At 65.0% G+C, this 9678-nt stretch overlaps 1 long non-coding RNA gene across 2 annotated transcripts; it reads left to right on the top strand.

Annotated features, from left to right (window-relative positions):
• Window positions 1-3398, top strand: LOC118353943 (uncharacterized). Of its 2 annotated transcripts, XR_004813668.2 has the most exons (3): window positions 1-392; window positions 1098-1221; window positions 1407-3398. It is a non-coding gene; the product is annotated as an uncharacterized LOC118353943 (long non-coding RNA). The 2 variants fall into 2 exon arrangements; XR_007409351.1 differs by lacking the exon at window positions 1-392 and having other exon boundaries at window positions 423-1221.
• Window positions 3399-9678: the final 6280 nt, after the last annotated feature.

Below are 9678 nucleotides of genomic sequence, written 5' to 3'. Positions count from 1 at the left end.
AGGGAGGCTTTGGTCCTGGAGGACCTGGAGGCCTGGCTGCGCCTGTTTGCACACCGGAGGACCGGCAGCCGCCCAACGCAGAGAACCGACCAGGTGGAGGGCAGGGTGACGAGCTGACGTCACCTCTTACCCCAGGCTCCGCGGGGACAGCTGCCGCCTCCAGAGCCTGCCGGGGAGGGGCGGCCTGGCTCCGGGGCCCGACAGCCAGGGACCCCAGTGATGGAGAAGAGGAGGGCCCGCCCGTGCTCAGAGCCTCCGCCAGGCTCCCGGGGGAGCTCAGAGCCCTGGCCGCGCCCGGGGGAGCCCAGGGCTCTGGGGGCAGAGGCGGAGGGCTGCGAGGACCTGCTCCGAGACTGCGGAGGTGGCCGGGCTGCCCGACGGGCCCTCTGCAGGTGCCAGCACCGCCGCCGGGGGCTCGAGGGTGGGGCGCCGGGAGGCGAGGAAGGGCCCTTCTGCGGAGGAGGTGCCCTCGTGTCGCGCGGACGGGCGTGCCAGGTCGCTGCCGGGAGGGGAGGGCGCCCGCCGTGCCAGCCTGGCCCGGATGTGAGCAAGGCCCGCCCGCCTCTCCAGCCTCACCTCTCCAGTTCCCGGCTGTGCACCTGCACACCCTCTGCTCGGGCGCAGGGGGCGTGTAGGGACCCGCCAGGCCTTTGTCCAAGCTCTTCCTCCGCCTGGAAGGCCTCTGTCCCCTTTCTCGGCTTGTCTTCCGCCCTCTTGCCTGTCAAGACCACAGCAGATACCACCTCTTCCAGGGAGCCCTCCCCTGAGGTCTTCCTCCCCAAAACTGGCTCGGATGCTGCTATTCGGGCTCCCACAGCCCCCTTGCTTCCCCTGTCCTGGCGCTTAGCACACTGGTATAACTAACTTCCCGCAGCAGACTAGGTGTGTGCGTGGTTTTTAAATAAGGGGTGTATTGGGGCGTGGATTTCTGAGCCAGGTAAGTGGGTTCGAATCCCAGCTGCCACTGCGCGCTGGCAGCATGGCCTCGGGCAGGGCCTGGCCTCCCGCCGCTCGCAGCACCCGTCTGTGAAACGGCAACAGAACCAGCAGCTGCCTCCCAGCATCGTCAGAAGAATCACTGGAGACAATTCCTGCAGGGCCCTGAGCCTGGAATCCTGCACAGCGGCTGTCGTTTTACTCCCAGAATCTAGCAAAATGCTTAGAGAACGTCTGGCGAACGAGCGGCATCCCCGTGTGGATGGACACGTGTGTGGCTGTGCGGTATGTGCCGGGGCCGGTGGCGGGGGGAGCCAGCACTTAGGAGGCAGGTCCTGTATGGATATGTGTGTCCACTCTGAAGGGTAATGGGCTGGTTATTTATGGTCATGGCTCAAGAAAAAAAAAAAAGAGACAAACCAGTGTTCAGTAATGACAAAGTAATTACCTTTTTATTATTTTTTCAATAGGATTCAGAGGGAGTGAGGGCCTCGGCTGTGGCCAGAACAGCCCTGCTCTGAGCTACCCCCATTCCAACGCCGCCGAGCAGGGGAAAGGCTCGAGAGGCCTAAGTGGCTCCCCCAAACAGCGGGGGGCGGGGCCGGAGGCGGTGGCTGCCCAGACTACAGAAGAGGAGCTGCAGGCGCAGAGCGCTTCCAAGTTCGTGGAGTTGTCTGCACCCACGGGACCAGACTCTGAGCCCAGAACGTTTACTAGAGACCATTTCAGAGGAGGCAACGAGGCCAGAGAGACCGCACGCAGGTTCATGGCAGAGGGGGAGCAGAGCCCCGGTCCTCTGACCCCAGACCAGTGCTCCTTACCATTGACTCACCTGAAAGCAGGGCCTTCCGGGCTGCAGAGCCCTGCCTCAAATTTCTACCTGGAAGGGGTCTGACTTGCTAGAAGGTGATTTTATTCTGGGGTCCTTCAGGAGATTGTTGGAGACCCCAGAGGTTAAGTGAACTACACTGTGACGGGCTCACCTATCTGGTGATAAGCTGGTGGCCAGTGAGGGACCAAACCAGCCTTAGCCTCTATTCCTCCATCTATCACTCATCTGTCCATCCATCCATCATCCATCCACCCCTCCGTCCACCCATCCATGTATCCCTCCATCCTACCATCCATCCATCTATCATCCATCCATCCATCCCTCCATCCACTCATCCATATTTCCTTCCATCCGTCCATCCATCATCCATCCACCCCCCGTCCACCCATCCATTCACTCATCCCTCCATCCATCCATCTCTCCATCCATCCATCATCCACCTACCCTTCCGTCCACGCATCCATCTATCCCTCCATCCTTCCATCTCTCCATCCATCCATCCATCCATCCATCCATCCACCCCTCCACCCACTCATCCATCTTTCCCTCCATCCATCCATCCATCATCCATCCACCCCTCTGTCCACCCATCCATTCACTCATCCCTCCATTCTTCCACCCCTCCATCCATCCATCATCCACCTACCCCTCCGTCCACCCATCCATCTATCCCTCCATCCTTCCATCTCTCCATCCATCCATCCACCCCTCTGTCCACTCATCCCTCCACCCCTCCACCCACCCATTCACCCCCCTCATCCACCCATCTGTCCACTCACTGATCCTTATATCTTACAAACATCGGGTGAGCGCCCCCATGTACCAGGAACCTTGCTAGAACCTGAGGGTCTGGGGATGCTGTGATGCACAAAACAAAATACCAGGAAAAGCCTGTGGAGAAAGCTCAGTGGCACAGGAGGCTTCTCCAAGACACCTGGAGGGTGATATGAGTGCATGAGGCGTGGCCTGTCAGGGAGTCAAGCCCCCAGCGTTCCAGGTCCAGCTGTGCCCCCAGTGTCCTGGGGGGTCTCGGATGCATCCCTCCATTCTCTCTTCCCTCCCTATGGTTTCCTCCTCTATCAATTGAGAGAGTTGGACTAGCTCAGGGGACAGCGGACGTGATACGGAGAGGACTCTTTGGGTGGGTAGGCTTTTCAGAGGGACAGTGTCCCCTCCAAGGGGGCAGGTGACAGGACGAGGACTGAGAGGGTGAAGAGCAGAAAATTCTGGGAGAATAGAGTCCATGAAGGGTGGAGCGTGTGCTCCAGCTCCACCCCTCTCCCTGGGTCTTCAAACCAGCGCTCTGCTCTTCTTGGCCTGCTGGTGGGTAGCCTGGGGCAGCACCTGGGCACAGGTAACCCAAGGACCGAGGACCAGGCCCTGTCCCTTTGTCCTTCCTGCCCCACCTCCCGCCCCTGCCTCCCCACAGCTGTGATAACCCACACGTAGCACTCTGCCCTCTGGAATTTATTTTAAGGCCTTGGCTGTTTATTTATTTTATTTAGAGATTTCTCGGTGCTTGGAGGGGAGGAAAATTCGAATGGGGTGATTATGAAATACTATTTCACCTCGCTGTTCATTCACAACAAACAAAGAGAAATGATTGGTGATTAAAAATGCATTCTCTCTGCTTGTTTTCTTTTGTTTTACCATTATGGAAATATTATAAATACTGAATACTAATCTGGACCTGCGGGGACCTCACAGACCTTCCGGAAACCGAGTCTCCTGCTCTTCCCGGGGCAACCTCGTGCTGTCCTCCCCGGCACAGAACCGAGGCTCAACCGCGCCCCTGGGGTCCCGGCCGGAGGGCCTGGCGCTCGTCCTCGCCGCGGGTGTGAGTCTCCCCACTTCCTTGTCCGGGTTCCTGCTGAAGCAGACGGGGCCCAGGTGAGCGGCGCCGTGGGAGGCCGGCGCCCGACGCTCCTAGTCCAAAAGTCGCACCGCGGGGCTCTCCGGGCGGTCGGCGCCCGGCCCCACGCCCTGCCCCCCCCCCCCGTGCGACCTTGAGCGCTGCTCCACCCCCCCGAGCTTCCGTGTCGCCCCCGTAGGTGGCCGTGGGGGTCCCCACTCGAGGACGGCGTCCCAGCTCCTCGCCGCGGGGCCTGGCGGACGGGAGGGCCCGAAATGTTGGTCCCTAGAGCGACGAACAGTCTTTACCCTTTGGGGCTTGGTTTCTCCCTCCGGGAGGTAAGGGAGCGGGCAGGGGACCCTCGCAGGCCCCCCGGCTCTGGTGGGCGAGGCCTCTGCCTCCGGGAGGGTGCGGGCTGGGGGGCCGTCCTCAGCCTCCCTGACCCTCGGCGGAGACTTGGGCTCCTTCCTGGGGCGCCCGCACCTGTGCCAAGGCCCCCGAACCACAGCCTGCTCCCCACGGCCGCTTTTCGAGCCGAGCCGGAAGCCCGGTGCTTCCCCATTTGTGTCAATCACAAACAAATAAATAAGAGCCAAAGGGCCCGAGCCGATTCCGAAGTGTTCACCAAGTCCAGATAAACAGCGAGTTCTGTGGCGTCCGCGTGCCTTTTATCTTTCACTTTATTTAACCAAATTAACTGCTCTCCGTGTCCCCTGCGTGTGAGTGTCTCTCTCTGTCATATAAAATACAATCACGCTTGCTTGCTACATGTTTCAGATACTTTATCATTAACATCAATTCCAGCCAAATTAGGAGTTTCTCCCAACATAATTGCCCTTCCCATTATCCAGCACTTTATTTTTTCAAAGCACTTTCCAACCATTAATTAGTTAACCCTTAGGACGCCCCAGAGCCGGCGCTCAATGTCACCCTCCCCGTCTCCCAGCCGGGAAGGGGGGCGGGGGTCAGGTGGTTTGTTGGAAGTCACCCTGGATGTGGGGGCTGGGGGCTCGGTGGGGCCCTGGGGATCCTCCCTGCAGCCTCGCAGCCTGTGGCTCATTGGCCGGGTCGGGGCCTGGGCCGCGGTGCAATCGGAGCTGCCAGGGCCGGGGGGGTCGGGGGGGGGGGGCAGCACCTTCCAGTCCACGCAGTTGGTTCTATGACTCCTCCAGAGAGGGGAGCGGGGGGGCAGGTTGCCGGGCGGTGGCACATCCTCCGCTACGGGGCCCAGGCCACAGAGGAGAGGACACCCCGGAGTGCCCAGGCGGGGAAGTACCCGTGGCATTATGGTCGCGATCGCCCACAGCCAAAGTCGGGGGTGCAGACGGGGTCTCCCGGGCACCCGTGCCCAACAGGGCCGCGGCCCCCACGGGGTGCAGCTCCCTCCATCGCCCACCCTGAGTCCTGTCCCTGGTAGGTGCGCCCGCGGCCGTCAGGGCCCCGGCAGGTTGGCAGGTGGGCAGGTTCAGGTTTGGGGCAGATGTCCTGGGAAGGTTTGGAGGAGCCATCCCGGGAAAACAGAATGATTTACTTCCTGGACCGTGGTCTGTCCTGTGAGGATGAACCGTGCCTGCGGCTGCTGGGGACACACTGTCGAACCACCGATATTTTACATTTACGGCCTCTCCATCGTCCTAACTTCTTTAATGATTTTTTTTTTTCCCTTAAAATACATGAGCTGGCTCCCGCAGGGACGGTGCAGAGCCTTCGGAGAGGCTGGCCAGGCTGCTCGTACCTCGGGGCTGGGAGTTCCCAAGCGCTTGTGTGGCTCTGCAGCCCCTTCCCTCCCTTGCAGGTAGGACCCCAGCACCCCTGGGTACCCGCCTCTGCCCCGCCCACTTGTCCTGTGCTCTGAGATGCGTGACACGGGGCTGCGGGGGGGCTGGCCCAGCGCGGGGCGGGGCTCGCCAGGCAGCAGAGCCCCCCGGACCTCGGACCCCCGGGCCGAATCCCAGGTCCGCGCCTTACTAGCGGTTTGACCTTGGGCAAGGTGACCTCCCAGCCTCCGCTTTGCGGCCAAGCAGGGCTGTTTGGGGGCCCGAGGAGATAAGGCCCGTGAGGCCTCGGGGATGGTGCAGGGGACCCGAGCCGTCCTGCCACTCGAGGAGCGGAGCGCGGGCGCCACCAGGCCCGGCCTGAGTCCACGCAGCGCGGCTCGTGAGCACCCCGTGTCTCAGCACCCTGCAGCCCCCAACATGGTCCCCCCACGAGGCCGTCCTGCAGGAGCCAGAGGCGTCCTGAGCCCGTCCCAGCGCCTGGCCCAGAGCAGCTGCTCCAGGTGAGGCAGGACCCGGCCTGGCCCTGGCTGGACCCTCCCTTCAGGCCGGGGCTTTCCCTTTTCTTCCCGTTCTTCCCTTAAACTTCCGGACTCCGCGCAGTAACAGGTGACGCCTGGAGGTAACATGAAAGCCGGGGGCGCTCTCCCCGCCGCCCCTGACCTTTACAGCTTCATTGAAAACAGGAGCCCACTCGTTACCCTCTGACCAACAGCTTCCTGCCCCACGCACCCACCCGCTCGCTTATTCACTCAGCAAACATTCGCCCCGTGCCCCGTGCGGCTGACCCAGGTTTGAATCTCAGCCGCGCCTCTTACCCGGTGAAGAACTGGGGCGAGAGACTGAAGCGGGGCTCCCGGGACTCGTCACCCGCGAGGGGGAGAAGGGGCGGAGGGCCCGGTGCTCAGCGCGATGCCGGGCACGCGGTGGGGCCTGCGGAGACGGCTCGGATGTTCACGGAGCGCGAAACCCGGTGTGAGGACCACGGCGGGTGCGGCTGCGTTTGCGTCTCGGCCGGTAAAGGCCTCCGTGGCGGACAGAGGCTTAGGCAGGACCGGCAGCCTGTTTCGGTCCCCAAATAGCACAGTCCCTGAGGTCGTGTGACCTGCTCTCCACGCGCGGAGCTCTCAGCCCCTGCGGGACCGAAAACCGAAGCTCAGAGAGGTTGTGTGGCTTCCTGCGGGTCAGGAGCGGGGCCAGGCGGCCAACCCAGAGCCCGGGCTCAGCGTCTCGTCCTCCTGGGCCGCCCGCCCCGCTGTGCCTGCCAGCCCACCCCAACCTGCACCCGGGTGCCGCCGGGGACCCTCTCCGGGGCCGAGTGGAGCCGTGCTGGAGGCCCGGTGGCGGCAGGCAGCGAACACCAGCCCCGGGCCCGGCCCTGCCCCGTGGAGCCGAGGGACAGCGAACACATGACAAGAGTCCGGAAAAGAAGGAGCGGCTCTGGCTTTGCCCACCCTGCGGCCCCCTCACGAGGACTCCACGACACGCCTCGTCCCCATGGCCCGACGCCGCCTGGGGGGCCCACCCAGCGCCCCAGCAGCCAAGGGACTGACCACCTCTCCAGGAGGGTCCTGTGGGCCCAGGTGGGAGAGAAGGGGGCGGCCCCCCGCCTGCTCTCAGCCCGTCCTGGGGCCCGGCCAGCACCCAGCAGAGTGGGGCTCAGCCCTGAGAGGAGGGCGGGGGCGCACGGCCTCTCCCCGAGGCCCCGAGGCCTCCCCTCCCACCGAGGCTGGGGCCGCAGGACGTGCTGGGCCTGCCCCGCGGGGCGCCAGGGCGAGCATCTGGCGGGAGACACTGGGGACACGGAGGCGGAGAGCTGGGTTCGGAGCCCCACGTGCCCGCCGCCCGCAGACCTCCCGCAATCGCTCTCGCATCTCCGCGGGGGCGCCCCGGGCGGGTCCCTCACTCACCACCTCTGTCCACGCAAAGCGACAGCCAGGGAGGTCACGCGATGCCCCCGCCCTGTGGCCGCCGCCGCGCCGCGCCGCGCTCTCTGCCGGGCGGGGTGCGGGGCGCGGGTGGGCCCACCCGGCTTTCTGCCCCCCGCGCTCCCTGCGTCCGCCGCCCCCGTGTCCCCAGCTGGCACGCGAGCGAGGGGAAGCGTGTGCTGAGTCCTGACCGCTCTCCCAGGCACATTCCCACCGTTACCTACACAGGGAATTAAGACTCAAATCCTCGTTTGACACGATGCAGGAGGATGCTAAGTACTTAAGCGCTAATTAATTAGTGAGCTGTACCCGCCGCCACCAGCCGCTGGAGGAAACCTCAAACAGACCCCCCGAGCGAGCACCAGCGCCCTCCCTGCCAGGCGGAGGGAACGGAGAGGAGGGGGCCGCGCGGGCAGCCCCAGGCCCACCCCGCGCAGGCAAAGGGGTGCAGGTCCCCCGAACCCGCGGGAGCTGGGGTTCTGGGGCCCAGTGAGGCAGGACCCTGAGTGGGACTGTCCCGCTGAGCAAGCCTGAGGCTGACTCGGCGGCAGGCCCCCAGGGAGAAGCAGGAGTCCAGGCCCACGCGGACCCTCCACATCTGGGGCAAGTTCGGGGCCCTTCAGATAAGCCGGGAGCATCTCATGGCCCCAAACCAGCTGGTGCGTGTTGCTCAGGGCTGGGGCCTCCCAGTGCTGCCAGGCAGGGGTGCCGGGCAGCCACCAGGGCACGGGGCTCCCTCCAGCTCTCTTGGCCTTGGCCGAGGTCAGTCTGCGCGTGGGTGGGAGAGGACGGGGACCCAGGGCTGTGGGAACGCCCTGGGGTGACCTGGCCGTGCGGCCATCCTCCCGGCTGTAAAATGGGCCTCACGGTGCCAACCACTCGGTAGGGGGCGGCGGCGGTGGAAGCGGCAGGTGCCGTGAGCATCATCATCTCCGAGAAATCTTCCCCGCAGACTCCCAATTCCTGGACCCCCGTGGGGTGACCAACCTTCTGCTTCGCTCAGGCCTGGCCCAGTTCTAGCCCCGAAAGTCCCGTCACAGAAACCCCAGAGTCCAGAGCAAAACCCCCCTGTTGTCCCGGTGGGGGGGGGCGGCCGGGCGTGTCTGCAGCCAGGACTCCCCGGGACCCCAGCCCCTGAAGGGTCCTCCCACAGGTGGCGGACGGGGCACCCGGGGTCCCAGGGTGGCAGGCGCCCGTAGCCTGAGCACACCCAGCCTGCGTCAGCCCTGGGCCCGCCTCCTGCAGTGTTTGCTCAGCAACCAGCCCGGGACGGCTTTGTTCAGGACCAGAACCGAAAACACTGGGCTGGGGTTTGTTGCTCTTTCCTTGTCCCCAGGTCCCCCGGGCCCTCGCGGGGGGAGCTGTGTCTGGGCGCCCCGAGGACAGGCAGGGGCAGGACCTGGCCCCCGGGCTCCGTCCCCCTTGCACCCCAGGGGCGAGGGAGCGGGTCCTCTGTCTCCCCGGCGCTGGCTGAGCCGAGGGGCCGCCACACGCGCTGCACCGATGCCTCCCAGCCACATCGGGCTCGCCTCAGCCCACTTCACAGAGGGGGAAACTGAGGCCCGGAGCGGCGCTCTGGCTGGCGGCGGTCCCTGGGGGCAGAGTGTGGGCCCATCAGGGTCCGGGCCTCGGGCTCACAGCCGCCGCACCCCTGGTCCCTTGTGTGTCGGCTCAGCACCCTGTCTCCCTCCCCAGCCTGGCCCTCCGCCTGCGCCCCCCCCCCCCATTTCCTGGCAGGATCCTCTTCATCCTCAGCCCCCGGTTCCGATCCATTCCCATGCCCTGGTCTCGCCGGGTCCACTCCGCCCTCCCGCCTGTGGCCTGAGGTGCCCCCGCCCTGGACGCCCAGCACCCTCCCCTGCTCCGGGGGTGGAGGGGCCCCCTGGCCTGAGACCCGGGCCCAGCTTCTTGCACGGCCTCCTCTCCAACTGGACGCATCCCGGCCCCGGGGCTGGGCCTCGTGCCCCATCGGGAAGCCAGACACGAGGTGACCGAGCCCTGAGTGACCCCGAGCTAAGACCTGGGGGCCCCGGCCTCTGGGCGCTGTGGCCACCGAATGGGCCACGGGCGCTGGCCCCCCTCTGCTGCGGCCCTGCTGACCTGCTGACCCGCGGCGACGTGAACAAAGCCCGCGGGGGCTCCCAGGGCCGGGCTGATGGGTCACACGAGGTCCCACCTGCTGCGGCCCCTCTGTCACCTTGTCCCCTCCTCCCCCCGCCGCCCCCTGCCCCCCCCCAGCCTCAGGTACCTGTCTCTCCTCTAAGCTCCTAGCAACACCTGCTTTTCCTGAGCTAAGGCCACCTGGTCCCTGCCCTCAAGAAGCTTAGATTCCAGGAGAGAAAATGAGGCGAGTCC

Source organism: Canis lupus, chromosome 2, assembly GCF_003254725.2.
Source record: "Canis lupus dingo isolate Sandy chromosome 2, ASM325472v2, whole genome shotgun sequence".
Lineage (NCBI taxonomy): Eukaryota > Metazoa > Chordata > Mammalia > Carnivora > Canidae > Canis > Canis lupus.
The sequence above is the reverse complement of the archived record's forward strand: the minus strand, read 5'-3'. Positions and strand labels throughout refer to the sequence as shown.